This window comes from Coenobita brevimanus, chromosome 22 (genome assembly GCF_032717465.1).
Source record: "Coenobita brevimanus isolate Jiangsu-jjx chromosome 22, ASM3271746v2, whole genome shotgun sequence".
Classification (NCBI taxonomy): domain Eukaryota; kingdom Metazoa; phylum Arthropoda; class Malacostraca; order Decapoda; family Coenobitidae; genus Coenobita; species Coenobita brevimanus.
In genome coordinates this window covers 40,692,547-40,704,561 of record NC_136975.1, presented here as the reverse complement: position 1 = coordinate 40,704,561, position 12,015 = coordinate 40,692,547, and positions in this window count along the sequence as shown.

Genomic DNA, 12,015 nt, shown 5'->3' with positions numbered 1-12,015 from the left:
CTGATTGTATAAGGTGAATATACCCCAACACAATTATCTCCACATTTGTACCTCCCACTTCCCATCTACACATTGAAAAAAAAAAAAAAAAAAAAAAAAAAAAAATGTATTACTGGTTAGATCATGTCAGCAGTATGAGTTTAAGGCGGTTTTTGATAAGTGTCTGTTTGTGACTAGGTAGCTGAGAAGAGGCTTCATAGGCCAATAGTTTTCTTGGCAGCCGGTAATGAGTTTGTCAAATATTTTGGTAACGACGATGATGAGCCTAGGCAGCTGACTATATGTTGGTTGGATAAAATTTGAATGTAGGATCATCCAGACAAGAGTTTGGCATGCCTTATTCAGTTTGGTAGAAGATGAGCTAACTTCATCATGCAGATGTCGTCCCTGCCAGATTTATATATTTTTATATCTATTTTTTTCTTTTGGGTGCAGATGATTGGCCATTTAAGTATTAAGTTGGCCAACAAGCTGTATGAGTGCATGTCTGGTTCATTCAGGTGTGCATGCAACAGGCAGCACTCTCTGTATGTTGCATGAACTGTACCTGCATTATGAACTCTTTATCAGTGCATACTTTCAGGGAAAGGAATTATCAAGATGATACTCATTTGTGATAACAACGTACTGAATGTGTGGGGAATTTCTGCCATAGGGTCACATTGCCTTGTGATTATTGGGTATCTGGTAGTGCTCAATTCGGACAATTTTTAGATTCGCACAACCAGAGATTCTTAGAAACATAAGTTTACCAAATAAGTTCTGGGCCAATATAGACCATTTTTCATTATATGCACTTTGCTCGCAAATGAATAATACTTGCATTTGGTTGAGTTGGGTTGGGTTAGGTTAGGTTAGGTGGTTAGGTTACATTAGGTTGGGTTCGGTTAGGGTAAGTAGTAGGCCCACAGTACATATTTTTTCATCAAACCTGACTGTTTCCTATGGTTTTGGGTGTGATTCTGTTTATTTTGACCTTTATTTCTAAAAAGAAATAGTAGATTCTAAGGTGATTGCAAAAATATTCATTCCTTTGAAACCATTGATTGGCAATAGATTTGAAAGGCAAAATCAAATGAATCACACCAAAAACCATTGGAAACACTCAGAATGATGCAAAGATCAGTGGTTGTGTGAAACTAAAAACTGACCCTCATTTCCATTCAGGTGTTCCCTTCAGTGAGCTACTTTGCTGTTAGGTCAATGTGTCCCCCCACCCCCTCAAAAAAAATATATATATATTAAGAATATTAGCAAAACCATACTTTATAATAACATTATGTTCCTTTGGGTTGGTGCAGAGAATCACATGGAAAGCAGAAAGGCTTCAGTGATCACCTGGATCAGAAAGAAGATCTTGATTTCTGCAGAAATATGCGGGTCACCAAGGAAACCTTTACTCTTCTCCTTTATTTTGTACAGGAGCAGTACAGACCAGTGTTCCGTGGAGGGACTCCACCTGTTCATCAAAGTGTTCTCTCCATCTGTTCACTTTTTCTCCCTTCTCCACTAGTAATCTACCATTTTTATCTTTCACACCCCAACTAACTTTGTTGGCACCCTGTGTAGCACTCTTTATCTCTTTCCAGAACATTTCTTACATTCCCTCCACTCTGCACTCAAATTCCTTCCAAATTCCTCATCCACTCTCTTCTTACTCTCTTTTGCTAATCTTTTCACCTCTCTCCTCCTCTCTACATATCGTATAAATCTCTCGTCCTCCTCTCAGCTTCTTCGACGCCCCTGTTCCTCATCCACTCATTATATGCTTTCTTCTGCAAGAAAATAATTCATTAGCATTAAAAGTGTTCTTAGAACAGTATTTAAAAAAAAAAAAAAAAAAAAAAAAAAAAAAAAAAAAATGCATGGATTAAAAATATTTAGGAATATATGAAGGAAATCAGCATAAGAAATACTAACCAACTGGACAACTTAAAAAAGGATGAAATAAAGAAGGTAAATGAATACGAAAAAAAAGAAAATGTTGGAGAGAAGAACTGACAAACAAATCCTCAATTATATTTTATAAAGAGAAAAAATTTGACATTAAGGAAGAAAAACTTTATGAAAACACACAGGGTTCTATACTGCTGCACAGATGTTGCTTGAACACTTTAAAATTAAACTGGAGAGCAAGGTATATTGGTGGAAATACATATTGTGAATTATGTAGCAAAACAAGAAGAAACTCTTGAACATTTCTTTAAAAATTGTAATGCATTAAAAGATATAAGAAGTAAATATGAGGTAGAAGAAGGCAATTTAGAGAACATACTGTTATTAACATATGCAAAAGATAAAGATAAAAAATTCTACCACTACAAGAAATACCTCTGTGAAGTATGGACTAAAAAAAAAAAAAAAAAAAAAAAAAAGGACAACGAACAGCCCTGTGCCGATTCAAAAGCAATACTGAGTGAACACCACCTGATCTGATCTGCACCACAAACGAGCTGTCCAATTCACTCTAGCTACACATGTTCTTCTCTCACGTGCATCAACTGTAAATTCTAGCATATCTGTATATCAAAATCAATCGGTGCAAGCCACATACTCGTGGCATATTGAAAAAAAAAGTGAGAACAGTACATACAACATAATGGAAGACGCCATCTTTGTTTACAAATGACGTCACACTCCCGTGCTCGACCTACCTCAAGCCAGCTCCAGGGGTGGATCGACTTGGCTTGAGTCTGGCTCAAGCGCAGCTCGAGTCCGGCTTGAGCCTGGGCACCGCAAAAACGGGAATGGACGTTTGGCTTAAGTCTGGCTCGAGCCAGGCTCAAGCCTGGGCCTCACAAAAACGTGCCTTACGTCTGAAGTTTGGCCTGTTGGGGAGGGCAGGAAGTGGTGAGAACTTACTAGCACAGTTGCTTGAAAAGTATAAAATACCAAACAAATCTTAAAAGCTTTCATATTCAGCATCTAAACCATAACATTACCAAGTTTTGTTCCACCTACTCTAGATCTACCCTGGGATTACATGTCTGGGAAAACATACGACCATATTCAAGGTGGCACAAGAGGCTTTGTAGTGCTTTGTAGGCCTTGAAAATACCCCAAATCAGTTCATAATGCATCTATGGAGAAAAAAAAAAAAAAGCCTTCAATATACAAACACCTAGAGTCAGATGACAATTTACATATTGGTATCAATCTTGCTACTGCCAGATTATATCACTCAAGGCGGACCTCTAAAAATGAAGATGCAAATGAAAGCTCTATCTAACTCCACCAGCTTTGAAAATCATCTACAAGGTGAATAAAACTGCCTGGTAGCAGCAAGAATGAAGTACAAAACACATCATCAGATTGAAAAGTTAAGCTTACATAATGGTAGCTGGCTAGTGTGCTCCCTTCCATGTGGAACAGTCACCCTACCACCATTTAAACAGCCATCTATGGCTAGTATTTTTCGTGGCATGGAAGGCTTCTTGACACCTTTTACTTAGTGAATTCTGCATATTAAACCTTAACATTACTGTGTATGTTGTTATTTTCATTTTAATAATATGTTGTAGGTGAGGGATGTCTTCATCCTCATGTGGTGGCACTAATATGATCAGGTGGCTCCAGTGCCTGGTTGTGTAAACATCCCTCAATACCTCCTTATTACCCAAAAAAGAGGAAGGTGCACTGCAGGAAAAGGGTAATTTCTACCTGCAGTTCACTGTGTTCACATTCAGATAATCCTGGGATTGCAACTGAGCTACCACAACTAAATACTACTACAATGACCCCTACAATTACAAGGATACCATTTGCAACTTTCACCATTTACATGGTGATAAACTCTACCCTGATTCCTGTTACACAGGAAAGAATGTGATGTGCATGGAAAATCACGGAAATCAGCCTCCAAACATTGCCTGTCAGGTGCAGACACTAGAATATCCCACCTTCCCATGTGATGACGTCTCAACATGGCCCCCAAGCATGGCTGCCACGCAGGTGCACTCTGCATCCTCTTCCCCCTCCCTCTCTACAGAAGGAGAGAAAGGCCCTTCAGCCTCATATACACCCCTCTCTGACATTCAAACATTGCTCCATCCCCTGTCATGGTCTTGGTAACTTATCACCACTTATTTACCACTTTGTACACTCTAATTAGTCCTTTTTAAAGCTCAGTGATGTTCCTAGAGGTTGTATGTTTACTACATCAATATTGGTATGATTTTTTTTTTTGGGGGGGAGGGGGGTTAAAAAAATCAAGGCCAAAAGAGGGCCTTTGGGGGAAAAAATTATTTCACCATACAGGGCTTCTATGGTACTGTAATGGGGTGTATAATAGGCCGAGTTGCCTAGAGGCAAAATGGGGATCCTCTCTGGCTCAGTGGTAACGTGCACACAAATGTAGAGCGGGGGCCTGAGATCTAATCTCCACTAGGACAGTGTGATTAATTTGTTAAGTTTCATTCCGGTTATTACATTGGTTGGCAGCGGTGTGGGATGCAAGGAGAGGCCTTCAGGGCAATGATGATGATGATGTTGACAGCCTTACATCTCGGAGGTGAGCTGGCCGGTGTGGTCCGCAGTGCTGCACCCCTAATGGTGGCCTCCAATGCTATGCTACCACGTGTGTTCAAAAAAGACTAAATTAATCACCAAGGGGAGAAAAAAGTGATGTAATGGGGTGTATAAAAGCCCGCTTTGCCTAGAGGCAAAGCAGGGATCCTCTCTTTGGCTCAGTGGTAACGTGCGCGCGTATGAAGAGCGGGGGCCTGAAATCAAATCTTGGCTATGACAGTGTGATTAATTTGTTAAGATTCAGGCCAGTTATTACAGTACCATTTGCGCAATCTGATATCCACAGAAAATTCAATGATACATTAGCTGCATAATAGGAGGGGTCACTGTACTACTGAGTGATTGCTTCTCTTTCTACTACCTTTCCTTCCTGTCACTCTTGTTACTCTACTGTCCACTTTAGGGGTTCTACACTGAGTGACACGCCAAATGTTTTCCTGCAACCCAGGAAACCATTTACAAAGCTGGGTGGTGACCACATAACCGAATTACAGGGTGGCATGGAGCCTGCTACGATGCCTCTGCTAACCGAGACACACAAATGCAGTGTCCATCCAAAAACCTCCATACTTTTCCCTGCGCATCACTGTTGCAGGGCACTGTCAACCATGAGGGAACATCAGTTCACTGCATGGGATGACCATGCAGGGGTTGCTGCTTGCCAATGGTTTATGGGTCTGCTCAACCAGACAGACCAAAGTTGATCAACAACAACTACTGGATACCACTATTATCGAATTTGAATCACAACCATACAAGAGGATATCAGGTGTACCATGCAGAATAAATCACTATGGAAGAGACATTAGGAAATCTCCAAAGCCACCTGGAATATGACCCTAAGCCTAAACCTCACCAATCCTGCCTCACAGCTACTCTTAAACCTTTTGTCCTGCATAATTAAGCTGATGCTGAGATGCTATGCCATTCTGTGTTCAGGGTGTAACTGAAAAGAGATTTTTGTGGGGTTCGCAAGGAGGCCACTGCACCCCACTCACTAGAGAGTTTCTTGCATTAAGCAGTTGGAGCTGTCTTTTGTAGATGCAATGACCAGTCAATCATTTAGGTACATAAGCATTTCTATCCCTTAACTGGCCAACTCTGTTCTGGAAAATTATGTCAGTTTTGCAAAGATTCATTAGGTACATAAGCAGTTCTATCCCTTAACTGGCCAACTCTGTTCTGGAAAAATATTTGTCAGTTTTGCAAAGATTCTTTATGTGATGCTGAGACTAAATAGCATTACAGTGAACTGGTATTTGTCACTTCCCACTGTGAACTCCATGTACTTCTGGAGGCTGGGTGTGGACTAAGACATACCATGAAGCATCCTTTGGTCTACTGTTGTTAACCAAACCTCTGTGCACTGCATTAGGATATCTGGGCAGTCATGTCAAAAACTGGGTACTTGATGGGATAGCGAGGGGGATGAGGGCAGGATTAGGCACTTCCTGGAAGGCATTATTATGTATTTGGGTCTTAGTGGTAGGTGGAGGTGCTCATCATCTAGTCACTCGATGTAGTGCTGCTTTGGGTGTCTGTCTTTTCCTTTCTTCTATCCTTCCTCTTCTGTCTTTCCTTCATTCTCACTTCTTTCTTCTGCCTATAGGTGACTTTACACTCCCTCATCTGCGTTTCTTTCCTTCATTCTTTCCTCTTCTTTCTGCCTATGAGTTCCTCTACACTAAGTGACAAACCAAATGGTTTCCGGTACACCAGGGAACCATTTACAACACTGGGTGGTAACCATACAACCAAAATTATGGTGCCTGGTGGTTTAGTGGGTAATTAAGGTGCTCCAATCGGATTGAGTCTATGTAGTTTATATCCATGGGGTGGTTGGGGTTTACTGCTCATTAGAGTGGGTAAAAAAATTTAAATTCAACAAAACATGGATATTTTCATGCCCGAAACACCATATTCACATAATATAACTGTATTATTGAAAACCAGCCAACACTTCTCCAGCAACTTTATTATATGCCTGCACCGAATGAGCACGGTAATAATTTAACAACAATACGAACTTTGGCAGCTTTGACAATGACGATACTGATTATGATGGCTTTGTTACTGGTTACACAAACGAGGTGTGTTTGTCAGTCATTAATTTTAACTTTTTGCATTCATTTATACCCTGTGTTGGAATGATGGCTACCTGCAGCATAAGAGAAAAGGTCAAAGATTCTGTGTTTGGTTTACCTTGTAGTCTTCCAGTGCATCGGCTACCTACATGCAAAGATGTCATTAAAGACTACTTGGAACACAAAATGACAGATTCATTATCAAGCATGCAAGCCCACGCTGAAACTACTGCTGACCAAGTAGTAGAAATAAATGAGAAGGCATTGATTCCATAACTGACTCCAAGAGCAATGTCATCCGTATGAAACGCTTGATAACAAAAGCTCAGGAGGTAAGAAAATACTCTGCAAACAAGAGGACTTCAAGCACCTACTTGGAGAATTTGGCCAGCTTTGATGTACTGTATATACAATTTGACATCTGTTGCTGCAAATGCTACAAAAATGTTGATGCTCAAGAGAGGTCAGAGTGTCGTTGTATCAGGGCCTTCAAGATACCTCCTGAAGAGTGGCCTTTTTGGATGGACCAAAACATTTGTAAGAAAATGTACATAAGCAAAGTGGACAAGCAAAAGACAGTAAAAAATGAACTTGCCGCAAACAGACAGATGAAAAGAATGCTTCATGAAAAGTCAGTTCAGGAAGCCATGCATGATGAAGAAGATGCTGGAACAGCATGTAGGGATGATATTGATGATACTAGTTGTGATGTATCAGATGATCAATATGATGATGGTACTGAAGAAGTAAAGAGAGGCAAGCTGGGTCAGAAAAGACTGGCATACCCTGAACTATCGTGTATCAGACCGATACCAAATAAGCCACAGAGATGTATGCTTCATAGTAAATGCTGCGCTGAAGGGCATGGGTATTAATGCTGAGGAAAACAAACTTGATCCTAGCTAACTTCGGCATCAAAGAAGATACTGGTGGGATATTGCCATTCAATAGTATCAAAGTGCCATGACAAAGGCAGTTTGTCTGGGTTTTGATGGTAAAATTGACAAGACTCTAAGTAAAACCCCTCATGGTGAAAGGCTCATCATCAAGGAAGACCTCTACTCAGTAACTGGCTTCCCCAGTGCTGCTTACATAGATCATGTCTTCCCTGAAAGTGGAAAAGCAGTGGATATTGCCAAGGAGATCATGTCTGTTGTCCACGAGACCAATTCAGCAGAATCATTGCAAGCTATTGTTTGCAATGGCACAAATGTAAACACTGGCAACGAGAATGGGATGATTTGTGTGCTGGAAACCCAGCTGGAGATATCATTAAAGTGGCTTGTCTGTCTGTTACATCTCATCGAAGTAGTTTTCAGACGGTATTTTGAAGCCACTGACGATGCAACAACGGGTCCAACTGGCTCCAAAGGGGAAGTGGGTAGATCCCTTGAGTTCGATCCAATGGATCTGACAATTGTAGACTATGAACGGGTGTGTGGAAAAATTTGCACTTTACCAGGTGAAGTTGAGAAGGATCTCAGCAAAGATCAGCGATACCTGCACCGCACACGTCTGGTAGTGCAAGTTGGAGGAGCCGAAGGCGTAGTTTTGAAACCACCTACGCAGCTGGGACACTGAACCATGCCAGATGGTTAACTAAAGCCAACCATACACTGAAGCTCTACACGTCGTCCATCTCCAGTATTAAAAAGACGTTTCATTCATTCTCAACTTTTACGCGCCAGCTTGGTTCAAAGTGAGAGTGAACAGTTTGTGTCATGATGGCACCAAGAATTTCTTCTATGTGGTGGAACTATTGTGAGAATTGCCACCAGAAGATCAGGGCATCGTTCACCCAAGAATCAGCAATAACAGTTACTTCTGTCATCCTAAAAAAATCTCCTGCTGTCGGCTGTTGCTGATGAAGATCCACATGTACGTTGCATTGCTGTAGCATTCATTCAGTAAGCACAGGAGAATGACACCGACGATGTCAGAGTGTCTGACAAATCTGCTCTGAAGATAGATTTCGAGGCCAAGAACTACACCCATAAGTGCAGCTAGACAAATCATCTGTCACAATCCCTCCACTTTGAAGAATGTCACAATGGATGACAGCCAACCTATAAACTTGGATCAACGCTACCCTTGTCACTCTCAAGATGTGGAGCGTTGTGTCAAAGATGTAACATCGAACACGCAAAAAGTTTATGGACACCAGGCACAACACGGCATGCTTCTGCAATGTAAGCGATCTCACAGAGATTTCCCAAAGCTTGAGAGTAAAAAAGACTTCTGATCAGAACATATGTGCCCGGTTCGTGATTACGTTTCTTAATGAAATAGATCGGAAATGCATTATGTTGTCTGTCACTGTTTGGTGTTTCATTTACATCTGCGATTTGTTGGTTTTTTATTGTACTGGCAGAATACTGTTTGTATATATTGAATACAGGCAAGCAGATGATTTTATGGTTCATTCAAAGCTAAACTGTCCAAGAAATCCTCTAACATGCAGCTATCATTCAAATTCGTCATTTTTGTCATCATTTCCTTGACTTTGGAGTGAAAGTTGCTGGAATGGGCATACATAATATAAAAAACCTTTTGCGCAGTGGCATAGTGACTATGATGGAGCATCATTTCCACTATGTTTCAAACTAGCAGCTCTTAAGTTCACAGGAACCTGATCCACCCTTTTGCTCACATAATGCCACTCAGGGATGAATGAGGCAGGTCACTCATTTTAAATGTTACGACCAACTTGCATTGTCACGGGCTCCTACGCCTCTCATGGGGCAACATAGGATTGGATGATGGATGGATGAAATAGAATCAACAGATAGTGGGGGATATCCAGGGATTACTCACTGAATGACTCGTGTTTCCAGGTCTTGATGCAATCCCGGAAGAGTGATGCTGGTGGCTGTGACTTAAGGGGCGCTATACTTCCTCCACATCATGCCAGATTTTAGCATCATGAACACCCACTTGGGTGTCTAACGATGATGCCACCCCACATACCACTCCAATTGCTTGTCACCTGGAGGCTAACTTTCCTGATTTGCAACTGGGGCAGACTTTATAATATCTGGTATACCAAAGGGACACAACCTCATTTCAGATTAATCCACAAGTTGTGTAGAGGTTCTTTTTGGCTGGATATATGGTAATAGTTTGCTGGTGGTCACAATATAACATTCTCAAGTACATGGATTACATAGATGGTTTTAATCCTTTAGTGTCACTGAGATTCTCTACACTGAATAAAATTATCAATGGCTTGCTGGAGTACACTAGCTAAATTAACTGCAGCTGATAAAAGGTCAAATATAAGCTAATACCTGTACACACAATTGTTCAAGATGCAGACAACACTGAAATACAGATTGTGTTTTTACATGTGAAGCTGGATATGATGATGGCAATTCTCTCATATCTGTTTTACTTATTTAATTTTACTGCTGTGACCATCATATTACCAACTGCCAGCTATTCTTGACAGTCAGAGATGTAGAAACTAAAAAGCTGTAATGAAACCAAGAAGGAGTGACTTGCTCAATATACATGAAAGCTAAAACCCCATTATTATCCTTGCACCACACTAGATTATCCTTGTTTATATTAATTTTTTTCACAGTAACTTATTACCTGCATGTATATGGCTTGCTACCATTCTTCATCTTTTCTCCTGTTAACCCCTACACGCCAGGGGCCTTCCAATGTTGCACGCTCCTCCCTACGGTGGATATCCGTGACGGAAAACAATACCTTAACTTCAAACCCTAATATCTGCCAAACTATAACAGCTAGAGAAAAAATTAAAGATACATAAGAATCATCAACTCTTTCTCTTTCAAATGGAAGTCTCCCCTCTTCTCCAAGTGGTCCAGTCAATGAGTAAGGATAAGTTAAAGTTCAAATGGTGGTGGGAAGACGCTTGCGGCTATACACGTCAACCAGCGTTGCTCGGCACCCAAAGTCGTGCCTGCTATACAAGTCAGCCGGAGGTTAGGGGTTAAGGCACTCCAATCGGATTGAGCCAGTGCAAGTTTATATCCAAAGGGTGGTTGGGGTTTATTGCTCATGTAACGCATGAATGAGGCTGGTCACTCTCATCTTTAATGTCAGAATCAACTTGCCTAGCCCCGGCCTTCTACGCTTCTGACGGGGCAACACAGGATTGGATGATGGATGAATGGATGGATCTCTTCTCCCTAAGTTATTCACTTCTCCCCCTCCTTTTTTTTTCTCTCCCCCCCTCCCATCTTTCGTCCCCTTTTTTCAAGTTCCTTCTTTTTCCCATCCCTCTAAAATGCATAGCTAAACAAGTTGGCAGACATGTTAAGATTACTGTACCTGCATTCTGACAGCTGAAGGGCTTTTGGCTATGTACTGTGCATTCCAAGGAGGCATGTGTTGTCTTGTACATGTGGGAGCTCCTGACAGTAAAAGTTAAGGAGACACTGGTGAGGTTTCTGCACGCCATGATAGAGCTTGCTTGTTGAAAGTGCAGCATTCCTAATAGTACAATCCTTTGCTTTTAACCTGAAACCAAAAAAGGACTGTCAATCTGTAGGAAGAAATGATTGCCTTTATTTCTAAATTTCACTAACCTCACATATTTTTCCTAATCTATAAAACCCTCTACAATTTTCTTATTTCAAAATGTTATTAAACCTCAAACTTTCCCTTATCTTCAATGCCCTCAACACTTTTATTATTCTGAAATGTTATTACCCTCACATTTTCCCTGATCACAGCACTACCCACTTTTGTTTGAGTTTATTAATACCAGTATCTAGACAATTGGGGTATGTGGTGCTTAACCCTCACCTTAAAATTAAATAAATATATATTTAATTAATTGTAGTAGCAATAATAATAACACTGAGAAACAAAGTGTACTGTGCATTCCCAGAAAATCACATGCAAGGCAAGGCAGAAGAGAAATATGCCACACCAGCATTTTATGGAGGTAAACCAGTAACTGCCAATCTCATTATGCCTCCTCTGAAGCACAGGGACCTGAGACTATGCAACCAATCCTGAACTTGTAAGGGTACAAGACTAACTTATGCCCCTGGCAGCACTTACATGAAAGGGGGTGGGGGTGGGGGGGGGATGGCCATCCCTGGGACTCAAATCATAGCCTGTAGGCCACAGTGCATATTTAAAAATACTCACGAGCACTACCACCACGTCAGCTTCTAATTACCATAACCAGCAAATACCACAGATAAGACAAACCGGAATATATCATATAATATCACACTATCCTAAAGACAAACTGCACAAGAAATAACAGCTAACATAAATCACAATATGATATGGAAAACATGTTGTTGCTAAGAAATTAAATCCAAAACATTTAAAAGGGCATCACTTATGAATGGAATTTGCAGTTTTGCAGAACAACACAAGAAGAGCTCACTGATTTAACAAATTTGGAGTAAGAATT